At 47.3% G+C, this 18271-nt stretch overlaps 1 protein-coding gene and 1 pseudogene across 1 annotated transcript in view; one reads left to right on the forward strand and one right to left on the reverse strand.

Moving 5' to 3' along the window:
• Positions 1–18271, reverse strand: part of dusp22a (dual specificity phosphatase 22a) — a 362961-nt gene that overhangs the window by 314125 nt on the left and 30565 nt on the right. The gene's annotated exons all lie outside the window — the stretch shown is intronic.
• Positions 16059–16499, forward strand: LOC139278353 (small ribosomal subunit protein uS19 pseudogene; annotated as a pseudogene).

Below are 18271 nucleotides of genomic sequence, written 5' to 3' on the forward strand. Positions count from 1 at the left end.
AAAGACTGAACAGTGAGTGAGTGTGTGTGTGTGTGAAAGACTGAACAGTGAGTGAGTGCCTGTGTGTGAAAGACTGAGCAGTGAGTGAGTGTGTGCCTGTGTGTGAAAGACTGAAGTGAGTGAGTGCCTGTGTGTGTGAAAGACTGAACAGTGAGTGAGTGCCTGTGTGTGAAAGACTGAACAGTGAGTGAGTGTGTGTCTGTGTGTAAAAGACTGAACAGTGAGTGTGTGCCTGTGTGTGAAAGACTGAACGGTGAGTGAGTGCCTGTGTGTGAAAGACTGAATAGTGAGTGAGTGCGTGTGTGTGTGAAAGACTGAACAGTGAGTGAGTGCCTGTGTGTGAAAGACTGAACAGTCAGTGAGTGTGTGCCTGTGTGTGAAAGACTGAACAGTGAGTGAGTGCCTGTGTGTGTGAAAGACTGAACAGTGAGTGCGTGTGTGTGTGAAAGACTGAACAGTGAGTGAGTGCCTGTGTGTGAAAGACTGAACAGTGAGTGAGTGTGTGTGTGTGAAAGACTGATCAGTGAGTGAGTGCCTGTGTGTGAAAGACTGAACAGTGAGTGAGTGCCTGTGTGTGCAAGACTGATCAGTGAGTGAGTGCCTGTGTGTGAAAGACTGAACAGTGAGTGAGTGCCTGTGTGTGTAAGACTGATCAGTGAGTGAGTGCCTCTGTGTGAAAGACTGAACAGTGAGTGAGTGCCTGTGTGTGTGTAAGACTGATCAGTGAGTGAGTGCCTGTGTGAGAAAGACTGAACAGTGAGTGTGTGTGTGTGTGTGTGTGTGAAAGACTGATCAGTGAGTGAGTGCGTGTGTGTGAAAGACTGAACAGTGAGTGCGTGTGTGTGTGTGTGAAAGACTGAACAGTGAGTGAGTGCCTGTGTGTGTGAAAGACTGATCAGTGAGTGAGTGCGTGTGTGTGTGTGTGAAAGACTGAACAGTGAGTGAGTGCCTGTGTGTGTGAAAGACTGAACAGTGAGTGAGTGCGTGTGTTTGTGAAAGACTGAACAGTGAGTGAGTGCATGTGTGTGAAAGACTGAACAGTGAGTGAGTGCCTGTGTGTGAAAGACTGAACAGTGAGTGAGTGCGTGTGTGTGTGAAAGACTGAACAGTGAGTGAGTGCGTGTGTGTGTGAAAGACTGAACAGTGAGTGTGTGTGTGACAGACTGAACAGTGAGTGTGTGTGTGTGTGAAAGACTGAACAGTGAGTGAGTGCCTGTGTGTGAAAGACTGAACAGTGAGTGAGTGTGTGTGTGTGTGAAAGACTGAACAGTGAGTGAGTGCCTGTGTGTGAAAGACTGAACAGTGAGTGAGTGCCTGTGTGTGAAAGACTGAACAGTGAGTGAGTGCGTGTGTGTGTGAAAGACTGAACAGTGAGTGAGTGCCTGTGTGTGAAAGACTGAACAGTGAGTGAGTGTGTGTGTGTGTGAAAGACTGAACAGTGAGTGAGTGCCTGTGTGTGAAAGACTGAACAGTGAGTGAGTGCCTGTGTGGGAAAGACTGAACAGTGAGTGAGTGCGTGTGTGTGTGAAAGACTGAACAGTGAGTGAGTGACTGTGTGTGAAAGACTGAACAGTGAGTGAGTACGTGTGTGTGAAAGACTGAACAGTGAGTGAGTGTGTGTGTGTGAAAGACTGATCAGTGAGTGAGTGCCTGTGTGTGAAAGACTGAACAGTGAGTGAGTGCCTGTGTGTGTGTAAGACTGATCAGTGAGTGAGTGCCTGTGTGTGAAAGACTGAACAGTGAGTGTGTGTGTGTGTGTGAAAGACTGATCAGTGAGTGAGTGCGTGTGTGTGAAAGACTGAACAGTGAGTGCGTGTGTGTATGTGTGAAAGACTGAACAGTGAGTGAGTGCCTGTGTGTGAAAGACTGAACAGTGAGTGAGTGCGTGTGTGTGTGAAAGACTGAACAGTGAGTGAGTGCCTGTGTGTGAAAGACTGAACAGTGAGTGAGTGCGTGTGTGTGTGTAAGACTGATCAGTGAGTGAGTGCCTGTGTGTGAAAGACTGAACAGTGAGTGAGTGCGTGTGTGTGTGAAAGACTGAACAGTGAGTGAGTGCCTGTGTGTGTGAAACACTGATCAGTGAGTGAGTGCATGTGTGTGTGAAAGACTGAACAGTGAGTGAGTGCCTGTGTGTGTGAAAGACTGATCAGTGAGTGAGTGCGTGTGTGTGTGAAAGACTGAACAGTGAGTGAGTGCCTGTGTGTGAAAGACTGAACAGTGAGTGAGTGCCTGTGTGTGAAAGACTGAACAGTGAGTGCGTGTGTGTGTGAAAGACTGATCAGTGAGTGTGTGTGTGTGTGTAAGACTGATCAGTGAGTGTGTGTGTGTGTGTGAAAGACTGATCAGTGAGTGAGTGCGTGTGTGTGTGAAAGACTGATCAGTGAGTGAGTGCGTGTGTGTGAAAGACTGAACAGTGAGTGCGTGTGTGTGTGTGTGTAAGACTGATCAGTGAGTGAGTGCGTGTGTGTGTGAAAGACTGAACAGTGAGTGAGTGCGTGTGTGTGTGAAAGACTGAACAGTGAGTGAGTGCCTGTGTGTGTGAAAGACTGAACAGTGAGTGAGTGCGTGTGTGTGTGAAAGACTGAACAGTGAGTGTGTGTGTGACAGACTGAACAGTGAGTGTGTGTGTGTGTGAAAGACTGAACAGTGAGTGAGTGCCTGTGTGTGAAAGACTGAACAGTGAGTGAGTGTGTGTGTGTGTGAAAGACTGAACAGTGAGTGAGTGCCTGTGTGTGAAAGACTGAACAGTGAGTGAGTGCCTGTGTGTGAAAGACTGAACAGTGAGTGAGTGCATGTGTGTGTGAAAGACTGAACAGTGAGTGAGTGCCTGTGTGTGAAAGACTGAACAGTGAGTGAGTGTGTGTGTGTGTGAAAGACTGAACAGTGAGTGAGTGCCTGTGTGTGAAAGACTGAACAGTGAGTGAGTGCCTGTGTGGGAAAGACTGAACAGTGAGTGAGTGCGTGTGTGTGTGAAAGACTGAACAGTGAGTGAGTGACTGTGTGTGAAAGACTGAACAGTGAGTGAGTACGTGTGTGTGAAAGACTGATCAGTGAGTGAGTGCCTGTGTGTGAAAGACTGAACAGTGAGTGAGTGCCTGTGTGTGTGTAAGACTGATCAGTGAGTGAGTGCCTGTGTGTGAAAGACTGAACAGTGAGTGTGTGTGTGTGTGTGAAAGACTGATCAGTGAGTGAGTGCGTGTGTGTGAAAGACTGAACAGTGAGTGCGTGTGTGTATGTGTGAAAGACTGAACAGTGAGTGAGTGCCTGTGTGTGAAAGACTGAACAGTGAGTGAGTGCGTGTGTGTGTGAAAGACTGAACAGTGAGTGAGTGCCTGTGTGTGAAAGACTGAACAGTGAGTGAGTGCGTGTGTGTGTGTAAGACTGATCAGTGAGTGAGTGCCTGTGTGTGAAAGACTGAACAGTGAGTGAGTGCGTGTGTGTGTGAAAGACTGAACAGTGAGTGAGTGACTGTGTGTGAAAGACTGAACAGTGAGTGAGTACGTGTGTGTGAAAGACTGAACAGTGAGTGAGTGTGTGTGTGTGAAAGACTGATCAGTGAGTGAGTGCCTGTGTGTGAAAGACTGAACAGTGAGTGAGTGCCTGTGTGTGTGTAAGACTGATCAGTGAGTGAGTGCCTGTGTGTGAAAGACTGAACAGTGAGTGTGTGTGTGTGTGTGTGAAAGACTGATCAGTGAGTGAGTGCGTGTGTGTGAAAGACTGAACAGTGAGTGCGTGTGTGTATGTGTGAAAGACTGAACAGTGAGTGAGTGCCTGTGTGTGAAAGACTGAACAGTGAGTGAGTGCGTGTGTGTGTGAAAGACTGAACAGTGAGTGAGTGCCTGTGTGTGAAAGACTGAACAGTGAGTGAGTGCGTGTGTGTGTGTAAGACTGATCAGTGAGTGAGTGCCTGTGTGTGAAAGACTGAACAGTGAGTGAGTGCGTGTGTGTGTGAAAGACTGAACAGTGAGTGAGTGCCTGTGTGTGTGAAAGACTGATCAGTGAGTGAGTGCATGTGTGTGTGAAAGACTGAACAGTGAGTGAGTGCCTGTGTGTGTGAAAGACTGAACAGTGAGTGAGTGCCTGTGTGTGTGAGATTGAACAGTGAGTGAGTGTGTGTGTGTGAAAGACTGATCAGTGAGTGAGTGCCTGTATGTGAAAGGCTGAACAGTGAGTGAGTGCCTGTGTGTGTAAGACTGATCAGTGAGTGAGTGCCTGTGTGTGAAAGACTGAACAGTGAGTGAGTGCCTGTGTGTGTGTAAGACTGATCAGTGAGTGAGTGGCTGTGTGAGAAAGACTGAACAGTGAGTGTGTGTGTGTGTGTGTGTGTGAAAGACTGATCAGTGAGTGAGTGCGTGTGTGTGAAAGACTGAACAGTGAGTGCGTGTGTGTGTGTGTGAAAGACTGAACAGTGAGTGAGTGCCTGTGTGTGTGAAAGACTGATCAGTGAGTGAGTGCGTGTATGTGTGTGTGTGAAAGACTGAACAGTGAGTGAGTGCCTTTGTGTGTGAAAGACTGATCAGTGAGTGAGTACGTGTGTGTGTGTGTGAAAGACTGAACAGTGAGTGAGTGCCTGTGTGTGTGAAAGACTGATCAGTGAGTGAGTGTGTGTGTGTGTGTGTGTGAAAGACTGAACAGTGAGTGAGTGCCTGTGTGTGTGTAAGACTGATAAGTGAGTGAGTGCCTGTGTGTGAAAGACTGAACAGTGAGTGAGTGCGTGTGTGTGTGAAAGACTGAACAGTGAGTGAGTGCCTGTGTGTGTGAAAGACTGATCAGTGAGTGAGTGCGTGTGTGTGTGAAAGACTGAACAGTGAGTGAGTACCTGTGTGTGAAAGACTGAACAGTGAGTGAGTGCCTGTGTGTGAAAGACTGAACAGTGAGTGCGTGTGTGTGTGAAAGACTGAACAGTGAGTGCGTGTGTGTGTGTGTAAGACTGATCAGTGAGTGAGTGCCTGTGTGTGAAAGACTGAACAGTGAGTGAGTGCGTGTGTGTGAAAGACTGAACAGTGAGTGAGTGCGTGTGTGTGTGTAAGACTGATCAGTGAGTGAGTGCCTGTGTGTAAAAGACTGAACAGTGAGTGAGTGCGTGTGTGTGAAAGACTGAACAGTGAGTGAGTGCGTGTGTGTGTGTAAGACTGATCAGTGAGTGAGTGCCTGTGTGTGAAAGACTGAACAGTGAGTGTGTGTGTGTGAAAGACTGATCAGTGAGTGAGTGCGTGTGTGTGAAAGACTGAACAGTGAGTGCGTGTGTGTGTGTGTGTAATTCTGATCAGTGAGTGAGTGCCTGTGTGTGTGAAAGACTGATCAGTGAGTGTGTGTGTGTGTGTGTGTGTAAGACTGATCAGTGAGTGTGTGTGTGTGTGTGAAAGACTGATCAGTGAGTGAGTGCGTGTGTGTGTGAAAGACTGATCAGTGAGTGAGTGCGTGTGTGTGAAAGACTGAACAGTGAGTGCGTGTGTGTGTGTGTGCAAGACTGATCAGTGAGTGAGTGCGTGTGTGTGTGAAAGACTGAACAGTGAGTGAGTGCGTGTGTGTGTGAAAGACTGAACAGTGAGTGAGTGCGTGTGTGTGTGAAAGACTGAACAGTGAGTGAGTGCATGTGTGTGAAAGACTGAACAGTGAGTGAGTGCCTGTGTGTGAAAGACTGAACAGGGAGTGAGTGCGTGTGTGTGTGAAAGACTGAACAGTGAGTGAGTGCCTGTGTGTGAAAGACTGAACAGTGAGTGAGTGTGTGTGTGTGCGAAAGACTGAACAGTGAGTGAGTGTGTGTGTGTGAAAGACTGATCAGTGAGTGAGTGCCTGTGTGTGAAAGACTGAACACTGAGTGAGTGCCTGTGTGTGTGTGAAAGACTGAACAGTGAGTGAGTGCCTTATTTGTGAAAGACTGAACAGTTAGTGAGTGCCTGTGTGTGAAAGACTGAACAGTGAGTGTGTGTGTGTGTGTGAAAGACTGAACAGTGAGTGAGTGCATGTGTGTGTGAAAGACTGACCAGTGAGTGTGTGTGTGTGTGTGTAAGACTGATCAGTGAGTGAGTGCGTGTGTGTGTGAAAGACTGAACAGTGAGTGAGTGCCTGTGTGTGAAAGACTGAACAGTGAGTGAGTGTGTGTGTGTGTGAAAGACTGAACAGTGAGTGAGTGCCTGTGTGTGAAAGACTGAGCAGTGAGTGAGTGTGTGCCTGTGTGTGAAAGACTGAAGTGAGTGAGTGCCTGTGTGTGTGAAAGACTGAACAGTGAGTGAGTGCCTGTGTGTGAAAGACTGAACAGTGAGTGAGTGTGTGTGTGTGAAAGACTGATCAGTGAGTGAGTGCCTGTGTGTGAAAGACTGAACAGTGAGTGAGTGCCTGTGTGTGCAAGACTGATCAGTGAGTGAGTGCCTGTGTGTGAAAGACTGAACAGTGAGTGAGTGCCTGTGTGTGTAAGACTGATCAGTGAGTGAGTGCCTCTGTGTGAAAGACTGAACAGTGAGTGAGTGCCTGTGTGTGTGTAAGACTGATCAGTGAGTGAGTGCCTGTGTGAGAAAGACTGAACAGTGAGTGTGTGTGTGTGTGTGTGTGTGAAAGACTGATCAGTGAGTGAGTGCGTGTGTGTGAAAGACTGAACAGTGAGTGCGTGTGTGTGTGTGTGAAAGACTGAACAGTGAGTGAGTGCCTGTGTGTGTGAAAGACTGATCAGTGAGTGAGTGCGTGTGTGTGTGTGTGAAAGACTGAACAGTGAGTGAGTGCCTGTGTGTGTGAAAGACTGAACAGTGAGTGAGTGCGTGTGTTTGTGAAAGACTGAACAGTGAGTGAGTGCATGTGTGTGAAAGACTGAACAGTGAGTGAGTGCCTGTGTGTGAAAGACTGAACAGTGAGTGAGTGCGTGTGTGTGTGAAAGACTGAACAGTGAGTGAGTGCGTGTGTGTGTGAAAGACTGAACAGTGAGTGTGTGTGTGACAGACTGAACAGTGAGTGTGTGTGTGTGTGAAAGACTGAACAGTGAGTGAGTGCCTGTGTGTGAAAGACTGAACAGTGAGTGAGTGTGTGTGTGTGTGAAAGACTGAACAGTGAGTGAGTGCCTGTGTGTGAAAGACTGAACAGTGAGTGAGTGCCTGTGTGTGAAAGACTGAACAGTGAGTGAGTGCGTGTGTGTGTGAAAGACTGAACAGTGAGTGAGTGCCTGTGTGTGAAAGACTGAACAGTGAGTGAGTGTGTGTGTGTGTGAAAGACTGAACAGTGAGTGAGTGCCTGTGTGTGAAAGACTGAACAGTGAGTGAGTGCCTGTGTGGGAAAGACTGAACAGTGAGTGAGTGCGTGTGTGTGTGAAAGACTGAACAGTGAGTGAGTGACTGTGTGTGAAAGACTGAACAGTGAGTGAGTACGTGTGTGTGAAAGACTGAACAGTGAGTGAGTGTGTGTGTGTGAAAGACTGATCAGTGAGTGAGTGCCTGTGTGTGAAAGACTGAACAGTGAGTGAGTGCCTGTGTGTGTGTAAGACTGATCAGTGAGTGAGTGCCTGTGTGTGAAAGACTGAACAGTGAGTGTGTGTGTGTGTGTGAAAGACTGATCAGTGAGTGAGTGCGTGTGTGTGAAAGACTGAACAGTGAGTGCGTGTGTGTATGTGTGAAAGACTGAACAGTGAGTGAGTGCCTGTGTGTGAAAGACTGAACAGTGAGTGAGTGCGTGTGTGTGTGAAAGACTGAACAGTGAGTGAGTGCCTGTGTGTGAAAGACTGAACAGTGAGTGAGTGCGTGTGTGTGTGTAAGACTGATCAGTGAGTGAGTGCCTGTGTGTGAAAGACTGAACAGTGAGTGAGTGCGTGTGTGTGTGAAAGACTGAACAGTGAGTGAGTGCCTGTGTGTGTGAAACACTGATCAGTGAGTGAGTGCATGTGTGTGTGAAAGACTGAACAGTGAGTGAGTGCCTGTGTGTGTGAAAGACTGAACAGTGAGTGAGTGCCTGTGTGTGTGAGATTGAACAGTGAGTGAGTGTGTGTGTGTGTAAGACTGATCAGTGAGTGAGTGCCTGTGTGTGAAAGACTGAACAGTGAGTGAGTGCCTGTGTGTGTGTAAGACTGATCAGTGAGTGAGTGCCTGTGTGAGAAAGACTGAACAGTGAGTGTGTGTGTGTGTGTGTGTGTGAAAGACTGATCAGTGAGTGAGTGCGTGTGTGTGAAAGACTGAACAGTGAGTGCGTGTGTGTGTGTGTGAAAGACTGAACAGTGAGTGAGTGCCTGTGTGTGTGAAAGACTGATCAGTGAGTGAGTGCGTGTATGTGTGTGTGTGAAAGACTGAACAGTGAGTGAGTGCCTTTGTGTGTGAAAGACTGATCAGTGAGTGAGTACGTGTGTGTGTGTGTGAAAGACTGAACAGTGAGTGAGTGCCTGTGTGTGTGAAAGACTGATCAGTGAGTGAGTGTGTGTGTGTGTGTGTGTGAAAGACTGAACAGTGAGTGAGTGCCTGTGTGTGTGTAAGACTGATAAGTGAGTGAGTGCCTGTGTGTGAAAGACTGAACAGTGAGTGAGTGCGTGTGTGTGTGAAAGACTGAACAGTGAGTGAGTGCCTGTGTGTGTGAAAGACTGAACAGTGAGTGAGTGCCTGTGTGTGTGTAAGACTGATAAGTGAGTGAGTGCCTGTGTGTGAAAGACTGAACAGTGAGTGAGTGCGTGTGTGTGTGAAAGACTGAACAGTGAGTGAGTGCCTGTGTGTGTGAAAGACTGATCAGTGAGTGAGTGCGTGTGTGTGTGAAAGACTGAACAGTGAGTGAGTGCCTGTGTGTGAAAGACTGAACAGTGAGTGAGTGCCTGTGTGTGAAAGACTGAACAGTGAGTGCGTGTGTGTGTGAAAGACTGAACAGTGAGTGCGTGTGTGTGTGTGTAAGACTGATCAGTGAGTGAGTGCCTGTGTGTGAAAGACTGAACAGTGAGTGAGTGCGTGTGTGTGAAAGACTGAACAGTGAGTGAGTGCGTGTGTGTGTGTAAGACTGATCAGTGAGTGAGTGCCTGTGTGTAAAAGACTGAACAGTGAGTGAGTGCGTGTGTGTGAAAGACTGAACAGTGAGTGAGTGCGTGTGTGTGTGTAAGACTGATCAGTGAGTGAGTGCCTGTGTGTGAAAGACTGAACAGTGAGTGTGTGTGTGTGAAAGACTGATCAGTGAGTGAGTGCGTGTGTGTGAAAGACTGAACAGTGAGTGCGTGTGTGTGTGTGTGTAATTCTGATCAGTGAGTGAGTGCCTGTGTGTGTGAAAGACTGATCAGTGAGTGTGTGTGTGTGTGTAAGACTGATCAGTGAGTGTGTGTGTGTGTGTGAAAGACTGATCAGTGAGTGAGTGCGTGTGTGTGTGAAAGACTGATCAGTGAGTGAGTGCGTGTGTGTGAAAGACTGAACAGTGAGTGCGTGTGTGTGTGTGTGTAAGACTGATCAGTGAGTGAGTGCGTGTGTGTGTGAAAGACTGAACAGTGAGTGAGTGCGTGTGTGTGTGAAAGACTGAACAGTGAGTGAGTGCCTGTGTGTGTGAAAGACTGAACAGTGAGTGAGTGCGTGTGTGTGTGAAAGACTGAACAGTGAGTGTGTGTGTGACAGACTGAACAGTGAGTGTGTGTGTGTGTGAAAGACTGAACAGTGAGTGAGTGCCTGTGTGTGAAAGACTGAACAGTGAGTGAGTGTGTGTGTGTGTGAAAGACTGAACAGTGAGTGAGTGCCTGTGTGTGAAAGACTGAACAGTGAGTGAGTGCCTGTGTGTGAAAGACTGAACAGTGAGTGAGTGCGTGTGTGTGTGAAAGACTGAACAGTGAGTGAGTGCCTGTGTGTGAAAGACTGAACAGTGAGTGAGTGTGTGTGTGTGTGAAAGACTGAACAGTGAGTGAGTGCCTGTGTGTGAAAGACTGAACAGTGAGTGAGTGCCTGTGTGGGAAAGACTGAACAGTGAGTGAGTGCGTGTGTGTGTGAAAGACTGAACAGTGAGTGAGTGACTGTGTGTGAAAGACTGAACAGTGAGTGAGTACGTGTGTGTGAAAGACTGATCAGTGAGTGAGTGCCTGTGTGTGAAAGACTGAACAGTGAGTGAGTGCCTGTGTGTGTGTAAGACTGATCAGTGAGTGAGTGCCTGTGTGTGAAAGACTGAACAGTGAGTGTGTGTGTGTGTGTGAAAGACTGATCAGTGAGTGAGTGCGTGTGTGTGAAAGACTGAACAGTGAGTGCGTGTGTGTATGTGTGAAAGACTGAACAGTGAGTGAGTGCCTGTGTGTGAAAGACTGAACAGTGAGTGAGTGCGTGTGTGTGTGAAAGACTGAACAGTGAGTGAGTGCCTGTGTGTGAAAGACTGAACAGTGAGTGAGTGCGTGTGTGTGTGTAAGACTGATCAGTGAGTGAGTGCCTGTGTGTGAAAGACTGAACAGTGAGTGAGTGCGTGTGTGTGTGAAAGACTGAACAGTGAGTGAGTGCCTGTGTGTGTGAAAGACTGATCAGTGAGTGAGTGCATGTGTGTGTGAAAGACTGAACAGTGAGTGAGTGCCTGTGTGTGTGAAAGACTGAACAGTGAGTGAGTGCCTGTGTGTGTGAGATTGAACAGTGAGTGAGTGTGTGTGTGTGAAAGACTGATCAGTGAGTGAGTGCCTGTATGTGAAAGGCTGAACAGTGAGTGAGTGCCTGTGTGTGTAAGACTGATCAGTGAGTGAGTGCCTGTGTGTGAAAGACTGAACAGTGAGTGAGTGCCTGTGTGTGTGTAAGACTGATCAGTGAGTGAGTGCCTGTGTGAGAAAGACTGAACAGTGAGTGTGTGTGTGTGTGAAAGACTGATCAGTGAGTGAGTGCGTGTGTGTGAAAGACTGAACAGTGAGTGCGTGTGTGTGTGTGTGAAAGACTGAACAGTGAGTGAGTGCCTGTGTGTGTGAAAGACTGATCAGTGAGTGAGTGCGTGTATGTGTGTGTGTGAAAGACTGAACAGTGAGTGAGTGCCTTTGTGTGTGAAAGACTGATCAGTGAGTGAGTGCGTGTGTGTGTGTGTGAAAGACTGAACAGTGAGTGAGTGCCTGTGTGTGTGAAAGACTGATCAGTGAGTGAGTGTGTGTGTGTGTGTGTGTGAAAGACTGAACAGTGAGTGAGTGCCTGTGTGTGTGTAAGACTGATAAGTGAGTGAGTGCCTGTGTGTGAAAGACTGAACAGTGAGTGAGTGCGTGTGTGTGTGAAAGACTGAACAGTGATTGAGTGCCTGTGTGTGTGAAAGACTGATCAGTGAGTGAGTGCGTGTGTGTGTGAAAGACTGAACAGTGAGTGAGTGCCTGTGTGTGAAAGACTGAACAGTGAGTGAGTGCCTGTGTGTGAAAGACTGAACAGTGAGTGCGTGTGTGTGTGAAAGACTGAACAGTGAGTGCGTGTGTGTGTGTGTAAGACTGATCAGTGAGTGAGTGCCTGTGTGTGAAAGACTGAACAGTGAGTGAGTGCGTGTGTGTGAAAGACTGAACAGTGAGTGAGTGCGTGTGTGTGTGTAAGACTGATCAGTGAGTGAGTGCCTGTGTGTAAAAGACTGAACAGTGAGTGAGTGCGTGTGTGTGAAAGACTGAACAGTGAGTGAGTGCGTGTGTGTGTGTAAGACTGATCAGTGAGTGAGTGCCTGTGTGTGAAAGACTGATCAGTGAGTGAGTGCCTGTGTGTGAAAGACTGAACAGTGAGTGTGTGTGTGTGTGTGTGTGTAAGACTGATCAGTGAGTGAGTGCCTGTGTGTGAAAGACTGAACAGTGAGTGTGTGTGTGTGAAAGACTGATCAGTGAGTGAGTGCGTGTGTGTGAAAGACTGAACAGTGAGTGCGTGTGTGTGTGTGTGTAATTCTGATCAGTGAGTGAGTGCCTGTGTGTGTGAAAGACTGATCAGTGAGTGTGTGTGTGTGTGTGTGTGTAAGACTGATCAGTGAGTGTGTGTGTGTGTGTGAAAGACTGATCAGTGAGTGAGTGCGTGTGTGTGTGAAAGACTGATCAGTGAGTGAGTGCGTGTGTGTGAAAGACTGAACAGTGAGTGCGTGTGTAAGACTGATCAGTGAGTGAGTGCGTGTGTGTGTGAAAGACTGAACAGTGAGTGAGTGCGTGTGTGTGTGAAAGACTGAACAGTGAGTGAGTGCCTGTGTGTGTGAAAGACTGAACAGTGAGTGAGTGCCTGTGTGTGTGAGACTGAACAGTGAGTGAGTGCCTGTGTGTGTGAGACTGAACAGTGAGTGAGTGCCTGTGTGTGTGAAAGACTGAACAGTGAGTGTGTGTGTGTGTGAAAGACTGAACAGTGAGTGAGTGCCTGTGTGTGAAAGACTGAACAGTGAGTGAGTGCCTGTGTGTGAAAGACTGAACAGTGAGTGAGTACGTGTGTGTGTGAAAGACTGAACAGTGAGTGAGTGCGTGTGTGTGAAAGACTGAACAGTGAGTGAGTGTGTGTGTGTGAAAGACTGAACAGTGAGTGAGTGCCTGTGTGTGAAAGACTGAACAGTGAGTGAGTGCGTGTGTGTGTGAAAGACTGAACAGTGAGTGAGTGCGTGTGTGTGTGAAAGACTGAACAGTGAGTGAGTGCCTGTGTGTGAAAGACTGAACAGTGAGTGAGTGCGTGTGTGTGTGAAAGACTGAACAGTGACTGCATGTGTATGTGCACACGTGTGTCAAAGAGTGAACAAGCATCTGTGGATGAGTGATTGTGAGGGCTGGTAGCTCACTATATGAGTAAATTGGTGGTGACTAATTTTGCTCGCTCAGTCAATGTAGCAGTAAAGACGATTTTTAGACAGTTTCATTAGAGACTGACTCTAATTCATGTTAATTCTAAATGTGAAGGAAATAGTTTCTTGCTAAAAGACTTTGGGGGAGAAATTCGGGAGCACCCCATTTGGGACGCTAACTTTGGAAAGTTAGAAAAATTAGCGGCAGACGCTAATGTTTTCCAGCTTTCTGTAAATTCGGTGGTACTTCCTTCCCAGAGCGCTAAAGGACATAGGCGGGGTGGTAGTGCGCAATGTCCTGATCCGAGGCTCCTTCGCTTCCTTAACAGGAAAGGCCATCGCTGCAGGCCCTGCATTGGGACCGGTGAGCTGGTCCCCGACAGCAGCCGCGATCCGGCCCAATCAGTCCCATGCGCTGCAGCAGAATGCCAGGCTGATCAATCGCGGCCGAAGAGGAACCGAAAAAATTAGATACATTCATTTGAACATTTTTTCCACTTAAGTTTCGCCCCCCTGAACAAGGTCTCCTGCAGTTGCCGGTGTTTTCGCCCGGCGATGCTGCAGGGGGCGGTACCAAAGTTCAGGTCCAGGGCGCTACCGGGGCGATGCGCACGGCAATGACTTAACGATCCGGGCGCAGATCGTTAAGTCATTAGCTCCCCGTTATCGCCCCCTGGAGGCAATAACGGGAGTCGCTAAGGAGGCCAATGTCTCGGCCTCTTTATCCTGCTTTATTTTCACACTTATGTTGCATTGCTATCATCAGTACTACATTAAACATCTTACACACTTCCTATTTACATATCCTTCCATCCTGTTGTGTTGTTTTATCTCACTTTTGTGTCAGCTTTCTCATTCAAATTCCTATGACCACATCGATAATGGAAACTGCCTGAAAAATCTGTTGTGCTGTAATTACATCCCCCTGCCAGTTGGCGGCACTGTAGCCCCTCAGCTTTGTGTCTCCCGGTTCTTCAGCCTGTACTACACAGGAAGCTATATGCTCTAAACACCACTTGGCTGCTTCCAAACTGTGGCAAGCTTTATTATTTAATTATAAGTAATAATATAAAATCAAAATATTATTTCAAACTAAGGATTTTAAATAGGGACTGAATTCAAGCTGCATATTCTAGTCTTAAGTAACACCCGTCCTCGAAGCCACTTCACCTGAAGACTACACTTGGTCTTAACCCCCCCCCCCCCCCCCACTATGTGCAATGTCACACAAGGTAGAAGTCTTGGACACAATCCCAAGGTCCACGGATTGGCCTCTGAGTCAGAAGGTTGTCGGTTCAGGGACTTGAGCACAAAGATCTAGGCTGACACTCCAATGCAGTACCGAGGGAGTGCTGCACTGTCAGAGGTGCCGTCTTTCTGAAGGGATGTTAAACCGAGGCCCCGTCTGCCCTCCCAGGTGGAAGTAAAAGATCCCAAGGCACTATTTTGAAGAAGAGCAGGGGAGTTAACCCCGGTGTCCTGGCCAATATTTATCCCTCAATCAACATAACAAAAACAGATTATCCGGTCATTATCACGTTGCTGTTTGTGGGAGCTTGCTGTGTGCAAATTGACTGCTGCGTTTCCCACATTACAACGGTGACTACACTCCAAAAGAACTTCATTGGCTGCAAAGCACTTTGAAACATCCGGTGGTCATGAAAGGCGCTATATAAATACAAGTCTTTCTTTCTTCGTCTTTCTTATGTCAACAGCTAAATACGGGGCAGTCTTGTGAACTTCAGGTATGACCCTCTAATTTCATAGCCATAAATGTAACTGCACAAAAAGGCATTAAAATATGAGACAGCCACCCACAGAGAGGGAAAGTGTGTGCGTGGGGTGGGAAGTAGTCCAACTGTCAGCACCAATCTGCCACCTTCCATAAACTTGAGCTCATCCAAAACCCTGCTGCCCGTATCCTAACTCGCATCAAGTCACGACCTTCCGAGATCTCTGCACTTCTCCAATTTTGGCCTCTTGAACATCTCTGATTTTAATTACCCATTGGTGGCCGTGCCTTCAGCTGCCTAGGCCCTAAGCTCTGGAATTCCCTCCTCAAACCTCTTTGCCTCTCTACTTCTCTCTCCTCCTTTAAGATGCTCCTTAAAACCTACCTCTTTGACCAAACTTTTGGTCACCTGCCCTAATTTCCCCTTATGTGTCTCGGTGTCCATTGTTGTTTGATAAAGTTTCTGTGGGTCATTTTACTATGTTAAAGGTGCTATACACATGCATGTTGTACTGTATAACACCTGTGGCCCCAACTGGGACATCATATCAACACAATGCACAACAGGTTATGTTCCACGTCACAGGCATACACCAATCACAAACAACAGATGTCAAACTATCACTTTAATTATTGATACCTCATTCTTTCAGGAGGACAGCAGCTTGAAGTGAATTTACACCATATATTTACACACTAACATAGCACGCAATACTTAGCAGCAATTTGCAGTGGATCATTAGCTCCCAGCATGGTCTCTTAAGCACAGACTGGGAGAAGTTAATAATGATGTTAAATATGAGCCATGTTTTCCAACAAGAATATCAAATATCAGCCTAATCCCTCAGGATTATTCCAGTGCTCTCCTGACCGGCCTTCCACCTACCACCCTGCGTAAACTTCAGCAGATCCAAAACTCTGCTGCCCATATCCTAACTCACACCACGTCCCACTCACCCATCACCCCTTGTGCTCACTGATCTACATTGGCTCTCAGTCCAGCAACAGCTCAATTTTAACATTCTTATCCTTGTTTTCAAATCCCTCCATGGCCTCACTCCTCCCTATCTCTGTAATCTCCTCCAGCCCTGCAACCCTCCCCGAGATCTCTGCGCTCCTCCAATTCTGGCCTCTTGTGCATCATCGATTTTAATCGCTCCACCATTGGCGGCTGTGCCTTCTGTTGCCTAGGCCCCAAGCTCTGGAATTTCCATCCTAAACCTCTTTGCCTCTCTACCTCTCTTTCCTCCTTTAAGTCACATCTTGAAACCGTGCCTCTTTGACCAAGCTTTCGGTCACCTGTCCTAATGTCATTTTATGTGTCTTGCATCAAATGTTGCCTGATAACGCTCCTGTGAAGCGCTTTAGGATGTTTTACTACTTTAAAGGTGCTATATAAATGCAAGTTGCTGTTGGCCTTGAGTCCCATTCTGTGCTGGGTTTGCTGATCTCCATCGGAGCAGTATCTGGGACACTACAATTAGTCTCTGCTCTCCTAGTCTAGGCACGAGCTGCGGGGAGGCAGTTCTGATTGCTATACAGAGGCCACTGATGGTAAGTGTAACTGTGGAGGTGCCAGTCGAGGACAGGACTGGAATCAGCTGTGACGCCCACCAGACTCTAATAGCACTCTTGGTTGCCTTTCCAGCGGTAGCGGGCGAAAATGGCTGACCAAGTAGAACAGAAGAAGGACCTTCAGGAAATTCACCTACAGAGGTGTTGACCTGGATCAGCTCCTTGATATGTCCTATGAGCAATTGATGCAGTTGTATTGTGCCCGTCAGCGGAAGCGTGTGAACAGGGGTCTGCGTCGCAAACAGCAGTCCCTCCTGAAAAGGCTGCGTAAGGCCAAAAAGGAAGCTCCACCCATGGAGAAACCAGAAGTTGTCAAGACTCACCTTCGTGACATGGTCATCCTCCCCGAGATGGTTGGCAGCATGGTTGGTGTGTACAATGGCAAAACCTTCAACCAGGTTGAAATTAAGCCTGAAATGATTGGCCATTATCTTGGCGAGTTTTCCATCACTTACAAGCCCGTCAAGCACGGCAGACCTGGGATCGGTGCCACTCACTCCTCCAGGTTCATCCCCCTGAAGTAAAGAGTTTACGATGGAAATGTTGTGTAAATAAAACTCATTGCAGTAAAAAAAATAGCACTCTTGGTTGAGGCTAACGCATGATGAATGGCCATGCTTATATGGTACCAGAGAGCTGCTGTTACCTGTGGCATTGCACTCCAGTAAATTCTGCACCTTTGGGGCATGGGGAGTAAAATAATTACTTTGGTCTGAACTTGCAAGAGCCCCGTGCCTTGTGCAACACTCACTTCAGGGCTGATCTTTCAGCACCCTCTAGAACCTACATGTCAGTCTGACCACAGACTGACATGTGCGTAGAACGCACTTCACGTGCCAGACTCTCTCAGACGAGCATTTGCCAAGAAAGAAGAACCTGTTTGCAGTCAGCTGTTGTACAAGCCCCTGATGGATTTTGATCATTAGAAATGCTCTGGATTTTATTCCTTTGCTGCACATTCGTACGTGCAAGGACGAAAACCAATCGAACACTGAGAGCAAGTAGTATAGTTGGAATAGGGTGAAATCGGCAGGATTTTAGCCATGATCCCAGGCCTTTGTTTTACAATATTACCCATATTACAACAGTGATTACACTTCAAAAAAGTACTTCATTGGCTGTAAAGCGCTTTAGGACATCCGGTGGTCGTGAAAGGCGCTATATAAAGGCAAGTCTTTATTTTTTTCTTTCTTTAATATTGGAGTAAAGAAATGCTACCTTTTGCAGATAAAGGGCTAGAAATTTGGGAATTTGCGATATCGACGAGCTTTTGGCGATAATCGCGGTGGTTTTTTATTTACTGCCAGGGTACCACTATCGCTGGACTTCGCAAAATTCGCCAAACGGTGACCAGCGATAGCGAAAGTGGTAAATCTGGCCTTGCACGACAGCATTTGTGCGCTGGAGTTGAATTTAGCGAAGTTAAATAAAAAACAGACCTTCTGCGCATGCGCCAATATGTTTTCCCGATTTTTTTTCTTCTTCCCGTGATTCTGGTCAGCTGTCAGTGCCGCACGTGCAGTACATCCAGGGCTGAATCAGCCATTTTACACACTGCAGCCACGATGCAAGGAGTTCGGCAGACAGAGAGCCAAGAAATGTAGTTATGATGCAAACGAGGCCCTCATCATAGCTGGGAATGGTAGATGGGAGATTTTAATAGGAGGGGTGCAAGTAGACCTCTCTCAGCTGATCTAAGGCGTCTATGGACCAGTGTGTCCGAGCAGGTTTCCTCAGTGGACGACATCAGGAGGGACCACAAGCAGTGTCAGAAAAGGTTCAATGACCATTGCAGGATCGTCAGAGTAAGTAATATTTTTATTGATGCACTCGTTCATTACTTAAATTGTAAATCTGACACATGTTGGTATAAGTAGGCTTAGTGTTGCACCTTATTTGCCATGAATGATTATTACACATTAGTAAGACTGCTTTTTGACATCTTAAAAGATGTTTCTGCACTTCGATGTCTTCCTCATGAACCACGTGCGACTACCAAGGCCATTAAACAGAGGACTGTATTAAATGCACACAGCATGGTATAAGTGCTTTGAAGGCTATCTGTGTGTGCCACAAGAGCAGAAGGGCCCTCTGGTAACTGTTATGTATGTAAACCTGTAAATACCATGTCTAACCACCAGAGGGCTTATCCTCTGGAGTCCCAAGGGATCCCACAATCCCTTGGGAGCAGCTGTATATAAGGAGGCCTCACAGGCTGGAGAGGCACTCTGAGATCTGTAATAAAGGACTACGGTCATACCTTACTTTGAGCTTGCAGTATACAGTCTGACTCTTTATTCA

The sequence above is a fragment of the Pristiophorus japonicus genome, chromosome 13 (genome assembly GCF_044704955.1).
Source record: "Pristiophorus japonicus isolate sPriJap1 chromosome 13, sPriJap1.hap1, whole genome shotgun sequence".
Lineage (NCBI taxonomy): Eukaryota > Metazoa > Chordata > Chondrichthyes > Pristiophoridae > Pristiophorus > Pristiophorus japonicus.